The sequence below is a fragment of the Puma concolor genome, chromosome A1, assembly GCF_028749965.1.
Source record: "Puma concolor isolate L17-30 chromosome A1, mPumCon1.1.hap2, whole genome shotgun sequence".
NCBI classification, from domain to species: domain Eukaryota; kingdom Metazoa; phylum Chordata; class Mammalia; order Carnivora; family Felidae; genus Puma; species Puma concolor.
Genome location: NC_141667.1, coordinates 52,146,027 through 52,158,233, shown reverse-complemented (window position 1 = coordinate 52,158,233; position 12,207 = coordinate 52,146,027). Strand labels below are relative to the sequence as shown.

General features: G+C 43.9%; 1 long non-coding RNA gene across 1 annotated transcript; it reads right to left on the bottom strand.

The window, feature by feature from the left end:
- Positions 1-4,377: 4,377 nt before the first annotated feature.
- On the bottom strand, positions 4,378-5,826 carry LOC147584165 (uncharacterized). Its single transcript, XR_015251547.1, has 2 exons — positions 5,711-5,826; positions 4,378-4,650 (listed from the first exon to the last, which is right to left on the bottom strand). It is a non-coding gene; the product is annotated as an uncharacterized LOC147584165 (long non-coding RNA).
- Positions 5,827-12,207: the final 6,381 nt, after the last annotated feature.

The window sequence follows — 12,207 nt, the reverse complement described above, 5'->3', positions numbered from 1 at the left end:
ATCAGCTAAGAGTGTTAGCCTTACTACTGTGGGGGAGGCACCTCTGGGAAGCTTGTAGAACACCTCACAGAGTTGTTCTGCTGAAACACGAACGTGGGAGGTGGAAACCTTTATCCACTGGCTCCCATTCCCCATTGGCTGAGGGCTGCATTTGGGGCATTAATTCCCTGACATCCAGGTTGGGTATACCTAAGGGCCAAGCTAATTCTGGCTGCCTGGCTGCTTTGGAGAAAGGTCTGGCAGCCAGAGGCCAGTCAGCACTTCCCAACACAGCTGTGGCTAAATGCAGAGGTGGGAGGTATCACGAGCTCTGGTATCTGCTGCCTGACCCATGTCACCTTCTAGAGGGTAAGCTCTTAGTGAGGGGAGACTATCCTTTCTGTTCACTCTTGTATCCCAAGAGCCCAGCACAGTGCCAGACAGTCGGTATTTGTAAATACTAGTTGAAGGAATTTAATTCATCCTTTCTTCAATCCAGGGGTAGTTACTGTTGTTATCTGCATGTTTTTAATTTTTTTTTTTTTAAGTAAGCTCTATGCCCAACATGGGGCTTGAACTCACAACCCTGATATCAACAGTCACATGCTCTACAGACTGAGCCAGCCAGGCGCCCATCCCTTTTTTTTTTTTTTTTTTAAGACAGGATTCTTATGTATGTATGTATTTTTTTTTTTAAGGTGTATTTATTTTTGAGAGAGAGAGAGAGAGAGAGAGAGAGCACAAGTTGGGGAGGGGCAGAGAGAGAGAGGGAGACACAGAATCTGAAGTAGGCTCCAGGCTCTGAGCTGTCAGCACAGAGCCTGACGCGGGGCTTCAACTCACCAACTGTAAGATCATGACCTGAGCTGAAATTGAATGCTTAACCAACTAAGCCACCCAGGTGCCCCTGTATGTGTATATTTAAAGTAAGTTCTAGGACCCAGCCATGTACCCCATTATCTGCATTTTTAGGTGAGAAAAGTAAAGGGAAGTCTTGCATACTGGGTCACTAAGTTTACCTGTGTTACAGCTGGAATCTCAACCCAGGCAAATCTGACTTTAGACCCTAAGGTTTGAACTGCAAGAACTTACTTCATCAGTAGTTACTTCATCTCCAATTACTGAAGATTATTCTTAGTCTTGATCATCAAATTTCATATTGGCAGTATAATGTTATTAGGTACATTTTACAGATTGCCTTGCTTATATGGTGGCATAATGGCTTTCATGTTGTGTGAGGGTGTGATTTAGAGGATTAATAAGAATGAAAAATGCAAATGATTCAAAGGCCTTGGAGTGTAAGAGAAATACTTGCAACTGGCCACGTTTGATCTACGAGTGGGTGGGGGGTTTCCTGGCAGGAACTGGACATGGCGTGCTCCATTTAAAGGGAGCCTCTATGGTGGCCCACATTTGGTGCTTTACAGTAGGGCTCAGCAAACCTTTTGTGTAAAAGATCCAATAGTAAATAGGCTTTGTGAGCCATATAATCTCTGTGGCAACTACCTACCTCTGCCATTGTGGCACAAAAATAGCCGCAGGGAATATATAAACAAATGGGTGTGGCTGTGTTCCAATAAAACTTTATTTACAAAAACAAGCAACAGGCCAGATTTGGCCCTTGGGCCATAGTTTCCTGAACCCTGCCTTGTAGGACTGTAATTCAAATCTTCTGATTTTTCAAGAGAAATGGAATTGGGAATTTATGTGACATTTCCCAATTCTAAAAATATCATATAGACTGCCAGTTTGCACTCACTAATTTAGTGGCTTGCCCTATTACCTCAGAAGTTTGTGTACTTCTGTTCAGGAAATAAGACCTAATATCAACAATCATAACGCATGTGGCACGTGAAAAATACTGTGACTCAAAAGAGAGAAAATTTCCTTTGGGCCGGGAAATGGTTGCTAAGACTTGAAGGAGGAGGTGGTGCTTAACCAGGGTTTAAAAGTTAGGTAATATTTTTCCATGTAAAATTTATACTGTGGGAGCATTCCCAGCAAAGGCAATGGTATGAGCAAAAATATTTGGAGCACCACAAATATTTGTTTTGACAGAGAGCAGTAGGCAACAAGGCTGGAGAGCAGGGGAGAGATCAATGACTGCCAAGGAGGTGGGGGTCCAGTCTATAGACCTTGAGTAGCGTTCACAACTGCCTTCTGGGAAGGTTGACGTCACCAGTGCCCATTTAAGATTGGAGACTGAACATAAAAACAGACACTCAGATCAATGGAACAGAACAAGGAACCCAGAAATGGACGCACAAATGTATGGCCAACTAATCTTTGACAGAGCAGGAAAGAATATCCAATGGAATAAAGACAGTCTCTTCAGCAAGTGTTGCTGGGAAAATTGGACAGTGACATGCAGAAGAATGAACCTGGACCACTTTCTTACACCACACACAAAAATAAACCCAAAATGGATGAAAGACCTAAATGTAAGACAGGAAGCCATCAAAATCCTTGAGGAGAAAGCAGGCAAAAACCTCTTTGACCTTGGCTGCAGCAACTTCTTACTCAACACGTCTCCAGAGGCAAGGGAAACAAAAGCAAAAATGAACTATTGGGACCTCTCCAAAATAAAAAAGCTTCTGCACAGCAAAGGAAATAATCAGCAAAACTAAAAGGCAACCAACAGAATAGGAGAAGATATTTGCAAATGACATATCAGATAAAGGGTTAGTATCCAAAATCTATAAATAACTTATCAAAATCAACACCCATAAAACAAATAGTCCAGTGAAGAAATGGGCAAAAGACATGAATAGACACTTCTCCAAAGAAGACATCCAGATGGCCAACCGAAACATGAAAAAATGCTCAACATCACTCATTATCAGGGAAATACAAATCAAAACCACAATGAGATACCACCTCACACCTGTCAGAATGGCTAACATGAACAACTCAGGCAACAACAGATGGTGACAAGGATGCAGAGAGAGAAGATCTCTTTTGCACTGCTGGTGAGAATGCAAACTGGTGCAGCCAGTCTGGAAAACAGTAAGGAGGTTCCTCAAAAAATTAAAAATAGAACTACCCTACTACCCAGCAATTGCACTACTAGGTATTTATCCAAGGGCTACAGGCTTGCTGTTTCGAAGGGGCACATGTACCCCCATGTTTATAGCAGCACTATCAACAATAGCCAAAGTATGGAAAGAGCCCAAATGTCCATCGATGGATGAATGGATAAAGAAGATGTGGTATATACACAGTGGAGTATTACTTGGCAATCAAAAAGAATGAGATCTTGCCATTTGCAACTACGTGGATGGAACTAGAGGGCATCATGCTAAGCGAAATTAGTCAGTCAGAGAAAGACAAATGTCATATGAGTTCACTCACATGAGGGCTTTAAGATACAAAACAGATGAAATAAGGGAAGGGAAGCAAAAATAATATAAAAACAGGGAGGGGAGCAAAACACAAGAGACTCTTAAATATGGAGAATGAACAGAGGGCTACTGGAGGGGTTGTGGAAGGGGGGATGGGCTAAATGGGTAAGGAGCATTAAGGAATCTACTCCCGAAATCATTGTTGCACTATAAGCTAACTAACTTGGATGTAAATTAAATTAATTAATTAAAAAAAAAAGATTGGAGCCTGAAGGGATCAAAAATGGAAGACCAATTAAGACACTGCTGTAGGCTGAATGTTTGTATCTGCTTCCCCTGCCCCCCCCACCGCCCCATTGATATGTTAAAGTCCCAGTCCCCAACGTGTTGCCTTTTGGATGTGGGGCCTTGGGGAAGTAACTGGGTCTATGAATGATGTCATAGAGATAGAGCCCCATGGTGGAACTGGTGCTCTTATAAGAGGATGAAAGAACCAGAGCTTTCTCTTTCCGCCAGGTGAGGATATAAAAAGAAAACGGCTGTCTAAAAACCAGGAAGAGGACCCTCCTCAAGAACCCAACCATGCTGGTACCTTGGCCTCAGACTTCCAGCCTCCAGAACTGTGAAAAATAAATGTCTGCTGTCTGAGTCACCAGTAATGGTGTTAGAGCAGCCCAAGCTAAGACAGAGAGCGTCGTAATAAGCAGTAAAGGTTTCTTGCAATGAGCTCTGAGCTCACAACCAAATTTCTAGCTCTAAACCTAGAATCATAGAATGCCAGAGCTGGAAGGGAGCTCAGAGGTCTAACCACGTCTATCCCCCATTGACAGGCAGGGAAGCTATGACCTGAGAGATGTCACCTGCTGATGGTCATGAATCAAGCTAGGGCAGAGGATGGCCATCAAGCTGGGAACCCAGGTGCATTTGAGCAGGTATGCCAAAACGTTTTGGAAGCGTATCTCTCAGGAAGGGAAAAGAGGTCTGACTGTATATGTCCTGTAAGTTATAAAAACCCAGTATAAAATTTAAAGACAGCAGGAAGAATATTTGCAACAAATTCAATAGACGAATTCTTGTTAGTTTTAATACACAGCTAGCTCTTCCTTTAGCAAAACTCGAGTATGCCAACAGAAAGAGGGATAAAGGACAGTTTGCAGAAAAAATACAAATGACAGAGGCACTTAGGTGGCTCCGTTGGTTGAATGTCTGACTTCAGCTCAGGTCATGATCTCACAGTTCATGGGTTCCAGCCCCGCATTGGGCTCTGAGCAGCTCAGATTCTGTGTCTCCCTCTCTCTGTCTGCCCCTCCCTGGCTCGTGCTCTGTCTCTCTGAAAAATAAAAATAAACATTAAAAAAATTTTTTTTTAACTTAAAAAAAATACAAATGACTGATAATCACATTTTTAAATTCCACTCTCATTGGAGAGCAGAGAGATGTGAACTAAAACAATGTATTCCATTTCATAATCAATTTGGGGGAAAATCTAATATATTCTTCTTTCCTTGTTTTGTTTGATAAATGGTGACTCAGTTTTGGGGAAGGGCCAGGGAAGCAGTCACTTTTTAACGGTGTATTGACAGGAATGTGTTTTGGTAGACTCTTCCTGGAGGTTAATTTATTATCTATTTCAGAAGCCATAAAACTGTTCATACTCTTTATCACAGCAATTTCACCTCTAGGAATATATCCTCAAGATACAATTGGAGAAGTATAAACAAAGTATGTTTTTAGAAAAAATTTTTAAGTAGGCTTCCCACCCAGTGTGGGGCTTGAACTCACAACCCTGAGATCAAGACCTGAGCTGAGATCAAGAGTCAGATGCTTCACTGACTGAGCCACCCAGGTGCCCCTGTTTTTAGGATTTTTACCTCAGTGTTGTTTATAATACACAGAGAAAAAACAGAAGCAGTGCAAAAGTTACCAATAGCTGTTAGTCATAATCTAAAATATCCAACAGTAAAAAACTGGTTAAATAAATATTTATCTGTATGATAACATATCATGTAGCCAATACAAATATTTTTGAAAGATGTCTTTTTTAAATATTTATTTATTTTTGATAGGGAAAGAGAGAGGGAGAGTGTGAGTGAGGAGAGGCAGAGAGAGAGGGACAGAGGATCCCAAGTAAGCCCCGCACTAACAGCAGAGAGCCGGATGCAGGGCTCAAACTCACAAACTGTGAGATCATGACCTGAGCCAAATTCGGACTCTTAACCAACTGAGCCACCCAGGCACCCCTGAAAGATATTTTTAAGGCATCTCGTGAGAAATGCCAACAAGGTAACCTGGGGCACAGGAGCAGGTCACAAAACTATGTATACATATGATTACAACTTAATGACGATATGGGAATTTTGCCTCACACCCATTCAGTGCCCTGTACTCACCAGACATCGTATCATTTGATCTTCATATAACTCTGTAAAGGAGGTGCTGTTATTATCCCCATTTTGCCAATAAGGAATTGGGATTAACTGGCTGAGAGCAGCAACTGTAAAGAAGCGAGGCCAAGATCGAAGTCTGAAGCGGTGTCACTCAGAAGCCAGCCTTAACCCAGCCGGCAGGAGGTGGAGCTAGGGTGGGGGGAGGGCAATACATCAGAAACATCCCTGGTGAGAAGATTCAGATCTTTGTATGAGTAAATGAGCACTTTCGGTCTTCAGGGGCTCAGAACAAAAATCTTGGAGGTCTTCCTGATGTCCCTCTTTCACATCCCACATTGGGTCCCTTAGCAGGGCCTCCTAGTAGCCTTAACTTCGAAATATGCTCAGAATCTGGCCCCTTTTTACCTCCTCCAGCACTGCTACCTGGAGCCTCTGATCTGGTTTTCCTTGACCCCCACTGTCTATGTGCCCCCCACCACATGAAGAATGTCACTACGTTGATATCACATGGCTGCCTGGTTCTGGTAGGAGGGTGGCGTTCAGGATCTTTTTTTTTTTTTTCTTAATGTTTTTATTTATTTTTGAGACAGAGGGAGACAGAGCATGAGCAGGGAAGGGGCAGAGAGAGAGGGAGACACAGAATCGGAAGCAGGCTCCAGGCTCTGAGCCATCAGCACAGAGCCCGATGCGGGGCTCGAACTCACAGACTGTGAGATCATGACCTGAGCCGAAGTCGGACGCTCAGCCAACTGAGCCACCCAGGCGCCCCAGGATCTTAATAATATTTTAATCACGCTTAGGAGGAGAGTGATACTTGTGTGATCAAAAACATTTTTAAATAGAAGATGGCCCAGCCCCCTCTCCCACCCCCTAGCCTCAGGGCCCCCAGACGGCGGCTGCTACCCTAATTCTTGGCCCTTCCGCTCAGGTCTCTGCACACCTGGAAGCTTCAGGAGCACCTCACAGAAGGTGACCTGCTGGCATCCCGCTGCTGGCAGTCAGGACCTTCCCATCTTGAAGGCCCCACCTGCAGGCCCCAACAAGCTTGTCTGGCTGCTTTTTACTGTCCCAGTCTCAGTTTCCTTCCTGTTCATTGTCTGTCGGAGGAGGGGGGTCTGGCAGGCTCAGGGGCTTTGAAGTCAATGGCTGCTTTTATTTTCTCCTGGAGACTGGCTTGTTCTTAGGGTCTTGCTCCATTGTTCCCCACAGACTCCTAGTCAGTCTGGGAGGCTCCTTACCACACACCTATCCCAGAGTCCACAAACTAGGGCTGATGCTGGGTGTGGCCACGCGGCAATTTTTTTTAAGCCAGTGTTTTAAAATTAAGCAATATCTCAATTTCTTCCTTCTTTTGAAAAATCTAACAGTCTAGCAATAATAGGCCCAAATTCTGAAGCTGGGACCATCATAGGGTGTTGAAAGGGCTTCTTGTTCTGGATGTGCCACAGGCTGTTGCTTCACGGCTGTCCTACCACTCTATCCTGCTCCCCTGTACCTCCCTGGCACCTGGGCCTTTGACCCTCAAAGAGAGAAATACTTCCCTATCCCTATCTCTTTCAAAGTGGGGGTGGGGCTGGGGCTGGGGCTGGGGGTGGGGTGTAGACCAGGAGAGCTGTGAGGCTTTTCTTCACCTCAGCAAGCTTGTCTCACTTAAATGTTGTCTTCTGGATCTCATTATGTCCCTGGGTGTGTGCGCCCCCCACGATTTCATTCCATCTCCTCCTTTGATAGAAGAAACTGAGGCCCACGGAAAGAAGGCTGCTCGCCAAGTCAGCACAGTGAGTTTACACAGTGCTTGCTTCAGGCTCTAAAGAGCAACACCCTAGGAAGGTTCTAGCCTGTTGGTTGTTACTCTGAAGGGGAAACATTAGCGAGTAGTTTGTACTTCCCCGAATGTTTCTTCTTTTCAGTCACAACATCTTTTTTTTTAAGTTTATATTATTTATTTTGAGAGAGAGACAGTGGGGGAGGGGCAGAGAACAAGAGGGAGAGAGAATGAATCCCAAGCAGGCTCCAAGCTGTGAGCGCAAAGCACAACACGGGGCTGGATCTCGAACCGTGAGAACATGACCTGAGCCAAAACCAAGAGTCGAACTCTTAACCAACTGAGCCACCAGGCGCCCCACGTCACAGCAGTTTTAGGGAAAGAATAGTTCCTCCTTTTTACTAATAGACAATAAGGCTCAAAGAGCATACATGTCCACGGTCACACAGCTCTCTCGGTCTCGTATGAAAAATGAGGACAGTAACTCCTTACCAAATGAAGCTTGAGTCAGGTGATTCCTTCAGGCCCTGTTCGTGCTGCTATCCATACGCCCCTCATTTATAAATTAAATCAGCAAACCTGTATTGAGCACCTCCTTGAAATCAGGCACTGTGCTTGCTGTCCTCAAGAAGCCCACACTGTGTGAGGGTAAATAGTAATGTTGGGGAGAAAGAGGGAAAACTTTCCCTCACGTGTTGCCCGTGGAGGGAGAGGGATGAGTTCAGATTAAGAGTGATATGGCACAGAATATCTCAGGGAGGAAACATGAATGGGTGTCTTAGTCCATTTGGGGTGCTATAACAAAAAACCACAGACTGAGCCACTGATAAGCAACAGGAATACATTTCTCACAAGTTCTGGAGGCTGGGAACCCAAAGGTAAAGATGGCATCAGCGTGGTCACGTTCTGTTGGGGGCCCTCTTCCTGGGTCATGGCCAGCTCCTTCTCACTGTGTCTTCACACCGTGGAAGGGGCTAGGGATCTCCCTTGGGTCTCTCTCATAAAGCACAAATCCCACTCATGGGGGCTCCACCAACATGACCTAATCAGCCCCCAAAACCCCTCACCTCCTAATGCCATCATTGTTGAGTATTAGGGTTTCAACATACGAATTTGAGGGAGACACAAACATTCAGACCATAGCAGTAGGTTTCCTCTGAGTTCGACCTCAGAGGGGACAAGGTGGGAACTGGGTCAACTATACAATTTGCAGGGCCCCATGCAAAATGAAAATGGGGGGGGTCCCCTGTTCAAAAAGCAGAGAAATGTGCTGTTAAAAGCAGTAAAATATAAAGGCTTTTCTTTTCTTTGTCCGTCTCTCAACTTGTCATGGGTTTTCTTAGTTGCTATTTAATTTTCTAAATAAATAAATATTTTAAATATTAACATGAGTTTTACTGTTCATCTTTATATTGTGCGATGTCACTTTTCTTTTTTTAAAACACAATTTTTTTTTTTTTTTTTTTTTTGAGAGAAAGAGGGCACGAGTGAGCAAGGGGCAGAGAGATAGGGAGGGATAGAGAGTTCCATGAGGGGCAGAGAGAAAGAGTGAGAGAGAGGGAGAGAGAAAGAACCCCAACCAGGCTCTGCAGTGTGGAGCCTGAAGTGGGGCTAGAGCTCACCAGATGTGGGGTTTGAACTCACAAATCATGAGATCACGACCTGAGCCAAGTCGGATGCTTAACTGACTGAGCCACCCAGGTTCCCCTTAAACATTTTTTTTTAAGTTTATTTATTTTGAGAGAGAGAGCACAGGTGCAAGCAGGGGAGGGAGAGAGAGAGAGGGAGAGAGAATCCCAAGCAGTGTCCATGCTGTCAGCACAGACCCCAACTCAGGACTTGATCTCACAAACCCTGAGATCACGACCCGAGTCAAGATCAAAAGTGGGACGCTTAACTAACTGACTGAGCTACCCAAGTGCCCTGCAGTGTCACTTTTCAATGGAATAATAAGAGTATTAACTCATATGTAGGATCCCTGAAATTATACAATTCATGTTTCATGGCTCCTATGTGGATATGTATTTAGTTCATACACTAACAGTAGTAATGCCACAGGTAGTTAACTGCTCTTACTTCACTTCTTTTTCTTTTTTTTTAAGGTTTTTTTTTTTAATTATTTATTTTGAGAGAGACAGAGATAGTGCAAGCAGTGGAGGGGCAGAGAGAGAGAGGGAGAATCCCAAGCAGGCTCTGCACTGCCAGCACAGAGCCAGATGTGGGGCTCGAACCCACGAACTGTGAGAACCCACGAACCTGAGCCAAAACCAAGAGTTGGGCGCTCAACCAACTGAGCCACTGAGGCAGCCCTTTATTTCACTTGTTTTTGTTTGTTTCTGTTCTTTGTTTTTTTTGTTGTTGTTGTTTTGTTTTCATTTTTTAATAAAAATTGTATATATTTCAGGTGCACAACATGATGTTTTAATGTTTACATACACCGTGATACGAGGACAGCAAACTACTTAACATATTCATCTCCTCGCAGAGTTACCTTTTTTGTTTTTTTAGTGGTGAGAGCACCTGAGATCTATACTCTTCCCAAAGTTTTAGTACACACTATAGCACTACTGACTATAATCACAGAGCAGTACTTTAGATCTCTAGAATTTATCCATCCCACGTAACTGCAACTTTGTACCCTTTGACCAACATCTTCCCATTTTCCCCACCTCCCTGACCCTGTTCTACTCTCTGCTTCTCTGAATTGGATTTTTTTAGATTCCACACATAAATGATACCATGTCTTTATTTGACCTTCTGTAACTGGCTTATTTTACTTTGCATAATGCCCTCCAAGTTTATCCATGTTGTTGCATACAGCAGGATCTCCTTTTTTAAGCCTCAATAATATTCCAGCGTGTGTATGTATTCACACACTATGATTTCTTTCTTTTCAAACATTTTTTAAAGTTTATTTTTATTTATTTTGAGAGAGAGAGATAGAGAGCAAGTGGGGGAGGGACAGAGATCCAGGGAAGACAGAATCTCATTCAGGCTCTGCCCTATCAGGACAGAGCCCGATGCAGGACTTGAACTCACTAACCATGAGATCATGACCTCAGCCAAAATCAATAGTCAGACACTTAACCAACTGAGCCACCCAGGTGCCTCTCTTCTTTTCTTTTCTTTTTTAAGTAAGCTCTGCGCCCAGCATGGAGCGTAATGCAGGACTTGAACTCACGACGCTGAGATCAAAACCTGAGCTGATATCAAGAGTCAGATGCTTAACCAGCTGAGCCACCCAGGCGCCCCCATATTGTTACAATTTCTTTATCCATTCATCCATCCACAAACAGTCAGGTTGTTTCTGTGTCTTGGCTGTTGTGAATAATGCTGCAATGAACTTCTTGATACGTGCACATCTTATCAATACTCTACCTTTGGCTTGTTGATGAGTAAGGAAGGGCAGAAAGGAAAAGGACAATGGGTTGCCCCATCCCTTCCTTTTCTTTGGTGTCAAGAAATGTGGTTGCCTAATATAAGGAAGCAACACCAGTAAGGATTTGAGAGGGATCCTTAGTCATTCATGTTTCTTAAAATGCCATTGCCTTCTGTTATAGGTTGTATCGTGACCCTCCAACACCCAATATGACAGAATGTGACCTTATTTGGAAATAGGGTCATTCCAGATGTAGTTAAGATGAGACCATACTGGAGTCGGGTGGGCCCTCAATCCTGTATCACTGACCAGTGTCCTTTCAAGAAAACTGTGAAGGTGGAGGCTGAGAGTGCAGTTATGCAGCTACAGGGCAAGGGACACCACGGATCGATGGCCACCTCCAGAAGCTAGGAAGAGGCAAGGAAGAAGAAAGGGTTCTACCCAGTGTCTCAGAGGGAGCTTGGCCATGCAGACACCTTGATTTCACACTTCTTGTCTCTAGAACTAGAGAGAATAAATTTCTGTTGTTTTAAGCCACCCAGTTTGTGCACTTTGTTACAGCAGCCCTAGGAAATGGATATGCCTTCTTTCTGTGTTCAAACAAAGTTCTAGTTCAAGAGAAAAGCATGGCCCCTCAGGGTTGTCTCCAGGAACTCCCATGCCTCTTAGGTCCACTGGAATTCTGTGCGCCTGGGACATGGATAACATCAGATGCTAAGGGTGGCAAGGAACAGCAGTCTTGTTGGCTCATGCGCATGTTCCGCTGTCCCCTCAGACTTCATTTACAAACACATCTTCAAAGATAAAATTCTTAAGCATTTCAAGTGGTGATGGTGGAGCATTAAACCAAGCACAAGGCCATTCTGATCACAGGCCTGTGCAACTGCATAGATCACACACCCATGAACAGACCTCCATTGAGAGGGAGATCTATTTTTTACTTTTTGATCTCCTACCTTTCTTTTTTTAATTAAAAACAGTGATATGGGCCAGCTTTACAAATGTCCTAGGTTTTGAGTTCTGTTTGCAAAATGCTGCCTTTTTATTCTTCCTGCCTGCTTCTCAGACCTAATCTGTAGAGTTGTATCTCAAGAATTTCTAGTTAAAGATCATGAAGGATTTGGCCAACGTCCTTCTGACTATGTAGAGCACCCAGCTAGAAACAGTTTGAAGGCGTTGGCTTGGTTTCTGGTTAAAGACCAAAGTGGTAAACAAAGCTTATGTCTCATGGTTTATGGCCCAGATGGCTTCCTTCTGTTCCCATAAACAGAGCCAGCCTTCATGATTTGGGTCCTAAATGAAGCAATGCAAACCATTAAAACCCAATGGAAACACCACTCAAAGTATATACCTCAT